Source organism: Neltuma alba, unplaced genomic scaffold, assembly GCF_004799145.2.
Source record: "Neltuma alba isolate B1F8T4 unplaced genomic scaffold, ASM479914v2 tig00006091_pilon, whole genome shotgun sequence".
NCBI classification, from domain to species: Eukaryota; Viridiplantae; Streptophyta; class Magnoliopsida; order Fabales; family Fabaceae; genus Neltuma; species Neltuma alba.
In genome coordinates this window covers 21,022-32,567 of record NW_021634344.1, presented here as the reverse complement: position 1 = coordinate 32,567, position 11,546 = coordinate 21,022, and positions in this window count along the sequence as shown.

Here is an 11,546-nt window from a genome sequence, read left to right as displayed (position 1 = left end):
ATTCATCGATCAACTTAATAATGGATCAGAAGTGGTTGATGCTGGTTGTGGATGGAAGCAAATCCCTGGGGCCTCACTGGCCTCACATTTTCTCCAACTACGTCAGAAAATCCTGAGGTCCATATAGCTCTCTCTCTCTCTCTCTCTCTGGTTATCAATTCCTGTATTTCAAGTTTTTAGGCCAGGTTCATCTATGAATCTTGGCTTCTTCAATTTTTCTATGTATCAATGATGGTGTTAATTTCCTTGATGCTTTTTGCCCTTCCATATATTGGGGTTTTCTTTTCTTTGATTTTATACACATTTTTTTCTTTCCCTTTAATTTCCTCTCTCTCTCTCTGTGTTAGTTTTGGATTTGTGTGATGAGATGATAAAGATATACATACATACATACATATATGTGTGTGTGTGTGTGTGTTGATCTACTCAGTCAATAGCTGAAGTTTACAGACAGATCAAACTTATCTTTCCGACAATGTACTAATTAAGTTCATGATTCATGAGATAAGTAACTGTGGGTCTATATACGTACATAGATACACACACACGTGTGTGTGTATACAGTTGACTTCCTTCTGTACTGTGTCATTGGATACAGATATATTCCGTTGGATGTACGTAATTATTAATCCCTTGTCGTGTTAATAACTTCCAACACGGACACAGTTAACTGTCATTGAAGAATATAATCCTCCCTTTTTATAATAAGCTAAAATTTACACTTTGAAAATATCTAAATATTTAATGTAATTTTTTGTTTCAGGGTTTTGAATTAGTTGATCTAGTATGAACTCTGAAGCTCCAGTGTCATACAAAATGATTAACCAGAAACCCGTTTCGTGGTTAAGTGCATAAACCCTAATATTATATGTGTGTATATATATTTGTTACTTTCATATCTATCACAATAATTCAAGGGAAAATGACAGAAAAAGACTATGAAAATTGCTAAATATCAAATCAGGACTTCCTATAAGAATGTGTTATTATTTGCAAGTTAAGTGTTATTAAAACTAGACATGTTAAAGTGTGGTAATGAATTGTGATTGGAACTTAGTAATTTCCAAAGTCTTTATTTGTCATTTTCCCATAATTCAACCTAGCCAACGAGTTGTCAATTATAATGTACACTAAAGCAGCATCAATTCCCCCAGAACCAATTTCATTGTTTATCGCAATGATGAGCACTCCAAACTCATCAGATCTGACCCATCTATTTGATTTAAACTGTCCAGATTTAAAATATTTAATAATTATTTTTAAATAAAAATATTTTTTTGAAAAAATGATTAGTTAAGAGATTATCTTTATTTTGAATTATATATATTAAAATAATTATTTTGAATAAATAAAAATAAAAAAGAAATCAAATCTGGATCTCTAATGAAGAGTCCATATCTGATGAGTTTAGAGTACTCATCATTGCGATGATCACAGAAACTGGATCCCAATTCCCTCCCCCAAAAAACATGTATATATTTCCATGTGGAATCCAGTTGAAATGTTTTTAACGAAGTGGCATATATGGTGTCTTAGGTTAATTTGGTCAATGTCGCCTATCTTCAGGCGACATTGAATGATTGGTTGACATATGTAGTTTCTGAGTTTTGATTCTCTTCTTCTATTTCTTTTCTCCAGCTTTCTTCATGCGCTTTAAAATAAACTTTATCTTTACCTTGACTTGGATAGGTCTGGACTTAGAGCATCGTTTTCAAGAGTCATAGGACGTGGAGGAGTAGAACATCAAGATGGGAGGACAACTGCTGTCCATGACAATAAGGAATCATTTGAGCTTCGCAAATAGTGTAGTTTTCATTGGTAAGCTCGATGGAAATGAAATGAGGTGGGGAAGATGAAACAGAGGAAACGTGAGATGGTGGAAATGAGACTGCTATGGGAAGAAAGAGTTTTGGAAGATGAGGAGGAGGAAGAAGAAGAGGTGATTGAGGGAGTTGAGGACATCATTGTCAAAACTCAAGAGCTTGCGGTCTGACTTTCCTTTGTAGCTCTGATACCATAAAAGAGTGTGGAGATCAAAGTAAGATACAAAAAGTGAAAAGATCTATTGCATTGAGTAGTGCAGTGCAGTATTTGTAAAGCTACCAAAAACTAAATCGGTAAGTAAGTCGATACAACTAGTAGGCTAAGAGTCGGTGGGTCAAATTGGAGTCAGACCAGTTATGATTTAAATAACATAATCTTATTAAAAAATTATCTTAAGGCTGAATATTTTAAATAATACGAATATCTTATATTAAATTTAAAGTCCACTTGAACTTTGAGACTTGAGAGAATGTTGAGAGGCAAAACATCACATCTTATTAAAGAGTCATGAAGTCAGCCAAGAAAGAATTGAGGCCATCGAGGGTTTTTAATAGTGTATACATCATAACACCTTGATTGGTGTGAGTTTTTATTTCATTCTATGTTATGTGATAGCTGTTTTAATTGTGCGTATTGTACCAAATCTTCCTTTCCACTCTCCTCTCTTTTCTTTCTTTGCAGAAGAGTGTTTCTATTTTTTTTTTGACAAAATGTTAAACAAAATAACAAAGAATAAAGCATATCCGAAATGGAAGAAAGGTGAAAAGCAAGAAAAGGCCTAATCATGGATACACTTGAATGGAGAAAGTAGAGAAGGCATGTAAAAGGCGGATGATGTCTTGTATGGCGACTAAATATTTCAAGACCGATAGTATGTGTTGCCGTCTCCAAGCTATCATCTCCTATAAGTCTTCCACCATCATCTTTCTTTTCTTCAACCTCCTCCATTTTCCCTATCTCCTCTCACCTCTTTCTAGAATTAGTCACAATTCATAGGTTTCTCTCCAGGTTTTCTCTTCTATTTCTCACTCTCTTTAAAGATTTCTTACTTATGCCTCAAATTTGGGTCTTTGAAATCATCTTCCCTGCTTACATTTCTCTTCCTCCTCTTCTTTAACTTTCACCTCCCTTCTCGATGGACTGTGACAAAATGTTTAAAACATAACTTGATTAACTCAGCTAACCCAACGGGTTACCTGAGTTATGAGTAGGTCACATCGGTTCAATTTGGTTTAGGCCAGGTTGCTTCCTTTTCTTTTTTTTTGGTTTAGACACTTAACCAGACCGGACAAGTGGCCGGTTTGCCAGTTTGGACTGGCTGGTCCAGTCTGGTTTTCAATACCATGATATTTATAGATAAAAGAATAAGAACAAGTGCTGAAAATTTAGGAAAAGGCAAGGTAAACTTTGTACACATAGCCCTAGAATATTGTTACAACGTTGGGCTTAAACGTCGGATGAGAATTAGATTGGGCTTTTGCTCCAACAGTTTTGTCGCGGGCTGGTAATCTTCTCCCACAACGGCTCTGCACAACGCATCAACGACTTATCCATTAAAACTAAAAATTAATAAAAATATATACATATAAAAGAAAAAATGGATAGATTTTTTATGAGTGAATGTGAGGTGCCTTCAAAATTTCATATACTGAATAATGACATGTAAAAGTTGACACTCGCTTGCTCTCCCTAATTTTCGTCTTCATCTCTCCCGTGTTCTTCGATCTCTCAATCATCACTCTTCATTTTCTTTGTTCGGTCAGGTCGTCATCTTTTGCATTCATTGCTATTCCTCATCTGCTCATTCAAATTGTGTAGTTTTTAAGAAATTTAAGAAAATGCTCAGAAATATTTTCATTCTATTAGGTGGTTGGATTGGTGTTGTAATATGATGATTCCCGTTGCAATGATAATGTGATTGATGAATTATTTTGATTGGAATGGAACCTCTTTTTCCTGACTTTAAATTTGAGAGTGTGATTGATTGTACTATCAATTAACCTATTTTCTAACAGGAACAATTACAAAGAGTGCATTAATGTAATATATGGTCCCCCTGTAAAAAGCTTCAAAATTTGGCATACGTATTATGAAAATATTTAGTATTATGTTTCATCATTTTATGACCCTTTTGTTGAAATGAAGAATTAATTCAATTTCCTTATTCCATCGGTAATACATTATGTTTTTTCGAAAGAAAAACTGAAAAGTAATGGGATAATGGCCAGAGTTGCTGTATCGGAAAGTGAAACTCAGTTTCATTGACCTCTTTTTGGTGTTACTAAGACATAGTAATTATGTTGTTGAATTAAAGTATTTAGCTATAACTTTTCTTTCATCCAATTAGCTTTCATGTTTCTGGCACATTTAAATTTCTTTCTTCGTATTAGTTAAGGTCGAGTCTTGAACATAATACTAGCAATTCTTAATCATGTAATTCATCTTTAGTCAATGAAAGTTGAAGCATCTCAGTAGTAAACCTTAGCAGCAACAGGGATTGTCAAGCTTATCAGGAGGGAAAAAAAAAACTAAGCCAAACCCCTCATAACGAACTCCTTCACAAAATGGTGTCATTGTTTCAGCAAAGCCCTTCTCTGTAGGTTTCTTTTCAATACGTTTTGTTTTTTAAAATTTTTCTGGCAACTTGAAGACTTCCATGTGTCAGTCTAAAATGGCGGTTATGTAAGTGCTCTTAGACACATCAGCAGATTTAACAGCGTTAGTGCCAGCTATCAGTCCTCAAAACAATATTTGAAAGTGGAGGGAGTAACGGTGCCGACGGAAGAAACTTCAAGGAGCTGATTCAAAAATATTAAACATTAGGGACTAAAACCAAAACTGTCCCAAAACTGCCTCAAAGTATAGGGACTAAATGTTTCATTTTCCCTTATTATTATCATTAGGAGCTCTAATCTTTTATTTATTATACATTATTCATCTGTTGATTCCAGCGCGCAAGGGTCTATCTGACTTAACAGACGTTGATCTTAACTCCTACCTCTGAGCCATCCTGCTCTGTTGGAACTTGGAACACTTTTTGAAGGGATATGACACACTTTGTACTCCTTTGATCCTTTTTATTAAAAGACAGAGAAGATTTTTCTTAGTCTTATTTATAAGTCGTTTTATTAAATTTTTAATATAAATATACTACTTTGTTTCTTATTATAAAATCTTTGTAACTAAATTGTGCGGTTTAAGAAAAATTAAAATTAGTTAAAAGTAATTAATATGTAGTAAATACAATTTTTTTCCAAATATACCCTATATATAAATGGATAGATGTGAGAGAGTAATAATGAAATCACTGAAGAAAGAGAATGTATTAACTGTATTAAACTAGGGGTAAAATAGGTAATAATACATTAAATTTTTAGATAAACTCAAAAAGGATCTTATAAGAAGGGACAAACTTGTTCAAAAAATTGGATCTTATAATAAGAGATGGATGGAGTACTATTTTGTGTTTCATATATTATAGTGTAGATTGTTATTCTTTTGAAAGGTATATATATTAAATAGGGATAAAGTTAGAAAGTAGTTATATTTTAAGAGAAATACAGTTCAAGGTTTTCTTTGATCCGTATGAAATATGCTAGAAATACCCTATAAATGGACCAAAAAAGTGTACGTATATTAATGAAGAAACTGGAAAATTGTTTTGGGAATAGTTGGCCAAAAACAGGAGATGGGTCCATCCCGATCATATTGGGACGGGATGGACCCATCCCAAAATTCTTTTCGAGATAGGATAAAAAACGGGATGAGGATGGTATGAGGCCATCCAGTCTCGGTCTTGTCTAGGTAGTAATATCTTTATATTTTTTTATCAGATTATGATTATTAAATGTTCAAAATACAAAATGTTTAAGCCATATGTAATACACAATGTTTATATTTGTAGCTTTTAGCATATATGTGGTTGAATGGCTATCATTTATTTAGAGCTTTTATGGTTACTTATGATTTTTGAAATACTGAAAATGAATTTTGGAGTTACTATGTTACTGATTATTATTTATTTAAGTTTTTGTTTAAGAGGGCTAAGCCTAAAGAAATAAAAAAGAAAACAAAAAGATGCTTTCAAAAGAGCTAAGCCCAAAAAAGTAAAAATAGAAAGAGGAAAAAAAATCAAATTCCATTGCAATAGCCCCAGTCACAAGGCAAAAAACATCTTTTTTTTAAAAAGGGACATCTTGATCCTATCCCATCCTGACTGGAATTGAGACAATGCCAAGATGGGACTGGACACGAGATAGATTCCTTGTCCCATCCCTATTTATTAGGACAAGACTAGGATAGGCTTGTCTAGGTCTCATCCTGTCAGTGAACAGTCCTAGACTTAATCACTAACTGATATTAGTTCTAGTGAAGAGGATTATAATTATTTAAGCACAAGGTTTTAAGTTTATGTGTAAAACACACATTTGAGAAACGTACATTTAATTGAGCTAGACAATACTTAAATTTGAATAAGTAAGACCAATAGTGGATATCAAGTAGCTATATAAAAATATGGGGAGCAACTTTCATCCTTTACTTTTACCATCCACTTACTGTCCGTTGCTTGGAATGATATTGTTTTGTGGGAAAGCGGGATCTGAGTCAAATTAATTGGACGACAACATTTAACATGAAATCGTGTTTTCTTCTTCTATTCAGCAACACGTCTATGAAACTCATGTTTGTTCTTCAACAACACCACCCCTTCTTCAACAACATAGCCCCTTCAACCCAAATTGGCATGTGGATTAGAGCAAAGCGAACGACTTAACTGCACATCTCCCCCCTCACCAATTCAAGAGCTTGAATCAGGTTTTTTGATTAAATTTCAGAATCCTCAAAGTCCTTTAATAGCTCGAACCCCTTTTTCAGTCATTGATCCTTCGCCTAGATCTCACTAATCGACAAAGCGAAGAAACTCCAAATTGGTATCTTGATCTCTCACCCATTCAAGAGCTTCAATTAGATTTCATTGCTTTGTTTCATATATTAAATCTATACATATAATTATGTAAATATATTTTGCTATCTTTTGCAGGGGGATGTTCGAAATTCTTCTTGATGATTATGGAGAATGGTTGTAGAGTTAATTGGTAGTGCTTGAAGGTAAAATAATAAGCCTAGTATTTTTGAAAAATTTGTATATAAAATCATGCAATTTTTAGACTAAGCCTACTGATTTCTGATGTTATATTGATTGATTTTAAATGAGCAACTCATCTCTTATACAAGATTGGGTGTTTGTATCTCGTTATTTTTCAAGCTATATTATTGTGATGATGACAATAGGTTCAAGTTGTATATAAGGATGATAAATCCAATGGGAACAATTCAGCAACCAAAGAGGAGTGTTCCTATTAGATAATAATCTCATGGGAATTTTTTCTTTCCGTAGTTGAATAATTTGGAATATGAGATTCACTATAATTTGTATAGTGCTAATCACATGAAAAGAAACTATATCAAAGGGAGCAAAGGTAAACATGTCAGGAATTTAGTGATTACTGTTTGTAAATGATTAAAAGTTTATATTTGTTTTGCTTCTCTTTATCCATATGGCCTATTCTGTTGTCTACTTGTATCTAATTGTGGGAGGGTATAATGGACTACTATTTATGATAGTTTAAATCGAACACTTTACGGTTTTAATGGACTTAAAGTAGAAGGAGCTCAATTAATTAGCTTTATTATAATGTATCGGTTCAATGTTTAATATGTATTGAATTTTTTTGCATCCCCTTATTCTTATAGATAGGAGAATGGTCATTCTAATTGCGTATTGGAAACGTTACAGTATTAAGCATGCCATGACCTTGATTTTGCATTATTTAAATGCACCCGTACTTGCCCCATCTAATGAGAATTTTTTAGGTACAAAATAATTGTTTATTGTTCTCATTATCATAATAGATACATCAGTTGTTACAGCTCAAAAAAAAAAAATTCAAACTTCTCTTGATATTTTGAATCTTATATTTCTCAACTTGGTGACTTGCTTTCCTCTAAGATCCAAGTTTGTGTCCAACAATTAATGGGAATATTTGTTGTATAGAATATCAGTTTGACACTTCACGTACTCAAGTCCAACAGGTAAATATTGTGATCAAGCCTTTATTATTATTGATGTAGATTGTGATGGCTCAAGGTTTCATGAATTTGGTATTTGAATTGATTCTGGAATTTTTATGCGTTTTCTAGGTTGAGAGCATACATCAATAATAAAGGAAAAAACATGATCCTAATGATTAATAGCTATGTGATTTTGGCATGTCACGTATGAGGTTTTGTTTAAAATATACAATTCTTTTTCAAATGATTGATTCATCATATTTTTTGAGGAAGAAATTTGGGCATGTTGATAAGTCTTAAGCAAGCTCACATACTGATAAAATAATATGTTTCACATTCCATTGTTTAAGGCTGCATTCACACTATTCACACAAAACCAATACCTAATTTGCTGCATGGATATATATCAAGATGTTTGAATTGCAATAAGAAAGAAATATTTTAGCATGACAGAATTTGATGTTGCATAACAGGTTACAAGAACAATGAACAAGCTTCATCAAAAAACAAAGCCAGCTCAAATAAAGAAAATGATGAGCTTGATTGATCAAAATAGAGAGTAACACATAAGAACAAAATGATGAGCTAGCTTGACCAAAAAAGAAAGTAGCCCAAAAGAAGTTGTAAACTATATAAAAGAGCTGGACAAAATAAGCTGAAATAGATACTTCATGTAGGAGGATCGTCATCAATCATTGAACCTGTATTAGCAATAAAGTGTAACTTTGTATTTGCAAATTGTCTTGAAATGAGACAATGCTATGTAAAAAAATTCAAATTTCAATAAAAGTGACTAAATTGTTTTCCTCTATTATCATGATTTTTTATGGTTACCTGTGTTATATGTTTGGCTAAAATTCAATGCTTCAAGTGATAGGATGTCACATTCAAGCAATGCCTACGATCAACAAATAAGAAGAATGTCTCACTTAGTTGTATATAAACAGACTAGCAGATTGTGTTGTTAAACATTAAATGACATACTATCAACAAATTAGTAAAAGTCATTTGACTCGGTTGTGAGTTGTCTAACATTTGTGAAGCTTGGCTTAGCATTTTCATTAATTATGAAGGATCATGTTGCACTTGAATTGATGAGGTGGATTTTTCAAATTCATTTTGCTGCCCCATTAACAGATTTGGAAAGAAATAAACATCTAATAACATAATCAATAAAAAGTTAAATTGATAAAAAATAAATAAATCATAAATATAGTTGTGAAGTTTTAAGTAACAGTCAAACTTGTGGAGCTTTTTTAGAGGTTTTAGTTTTCCATCCTTTTGGACCAATTTCAATATTGCTCTTTATTCGTCTACTTATTTTTCTACCATATCTCTTTTTAAGCCCAACAACTTTGCTACCATCAGTACCACCATCATAATTCCCCACACCATCCTCATCTAACAAGTATTTTATATGAAGCTTGGTTACTTTCTTACTAAGTTCCAACACAGCTTCATGGACAAAAGAGAATGATTCTGCACTTTTTGATACATCACTTGATAATTTAACAAGCAAGGGGCATAATACTCTATATCAGTTTCACATTTGGCATAACTTCTTGTAGTGTTCGTGCCATAGTAACATCTTGGTCAATAAAAATGGTTAGTGGCCTTACATTCTTGTTTGCATGCAAAAAAGTCTTAGAGCCATTTGAAAGTCTCAATGGTCTCATCATATAACAATGCCACTTCGAAAATCACCTATCTTTTGTAATGATTGAATCCAGAGAAAAATACAAGAGGTTTATGATTATTATTTGTGCAATAAGTTATATCAAGTGAAATGACTTCTCCAAAGCAAGCATAGTCAACCCACACATGTGCATCAACCCAGAGCACATTTGTCACTTTCTCCTCTAAGTCTATTTGGTGAGCATGAAAAAAAAAGGATTTTTTGCTAATTGTTGTTCAAATAATGAAATATATATCCAGCGTCACTGTATTGCGTGGCACATTGCCTTTTTGAGTTAAGATAATTTTTCACATCACCTTTTGTATATCCCAAATTGTCTCGACCTCTTGCATATTGGCTTTGCAAATTGAATGCTAATTTTTTTTTAATTAATCCCAGCTTTTTCAGCATTTTCTAATTCATAACATTGAGCTGGTGTTAATCCTCGATATGATGCAGGTAGGTGAACAGCTTTAGGAAGTTGAAGAGCATGATTATGATCTAGAAAAACTTTACTTATTCTATATTTTTCATTTAACAGCTTAATTTTCATTCTAGTTTCACAACTCGTTCTTGTCTCATCTCTAGGCTTCCTAATTTGCGCCTCTCGTTTATCTAGTTTTTTCACCTCTTCTTTGTTACAAACATATAGATAAGATGAATATGTTAACTTATCTTTTTGGTTCTTGTTAAACCTCTGCTTTCGAACACCAAAACCAATTCTTTTACCATATGCTCTCCAAAATTCCCAATATGCTTCTATATCATCAATCAAATTCAACATTAAGTGTAGGAGTCAAATTTGTTGCCATGGTTTAAGCCTCCTGCAAAATTGAAAAGTATATAATGTTAATTAATGATAAATGAATAAAATAGTTACAAATTGTGTACACACACAAATAAATATATTAAATGAGGCAGAATATACACACACATATACACCCACAAAATCAAATCTATTAACTAAACAAAGCATACACATAGTCCCGAAACTCTCTTGAATTCAATTATTTTAATCTATCTTTCATTAAAATATATACGCCCACATTTGCACAGTATGTTGCTGATTCAGGTGGTTTGTTTTTTGACTTTTTAATTCAAATACTCACACGCACATGAAAAGAACACGCAAGAAAGAGATGAAAATGGTGGTTTCCATTGCTATATTTTGCTTCTCCTACATTCTCAAAACTAATTCCTTTTTGGATTGACTCAAAACTGATTCATTTTACGAAAAAATTTAAACAGATACGAAAGAAGAGGAAACTTGTTTCCTTACCAATCTTTAATATTCAGAACCCATATATCTCTCTTGTTGAAATTCTTCAAGTCTTCTAAGAAACTTCTTCACTCCAGTACCTTCAACTTTCCCACGCTGGTGGAAGAAGAATGGAACACGGGAAATTAAAACAGGATGTGCTGATGAATGAAGAGCCGAAGAAGGAAACATGATTTCATATTAAACGCTGTCATCCGATTAATTTGACTCAGATCCGCTTTCTAACCAAACAATGTCGTTCCAGGCAGCGGACAGTAAGTAGATGGCAAAAGCAAAGGAGGAAAGCCGCTCCCAAAAATATGAGCGATGAGCCTTGAGCTACTGATTTTGCTTTTGCTTTTTGCAGGGTCCCATTGAAGATGAACAAGTGGTGCATTGTGATTTGCCAAAGTGAAATTAGCAGGGGAGAAGGATACCTTAAGGCCTTCTATGGAAGCTCTCAAAGTGGAAAATATGACTAAGTTTGAATTTGCATGAAAGCCAACTTGAAGTTTCTGCCAATCCTCCTAAATTAGGTTGAATAGATACATCAAAGTTATCAAGGCTCTTAATTTTAGTTTTATGTAGAAATACTGTAAAAGCAGCAGATTATTTAGCAAATTTTTCCCAGTAAAAATGAACCTTTGATTCCCCCATCTTTTTCTTTGAGCTATTTGTAATCCCTTTGTAAACATTACTCCCTCTTTCTATTTATAA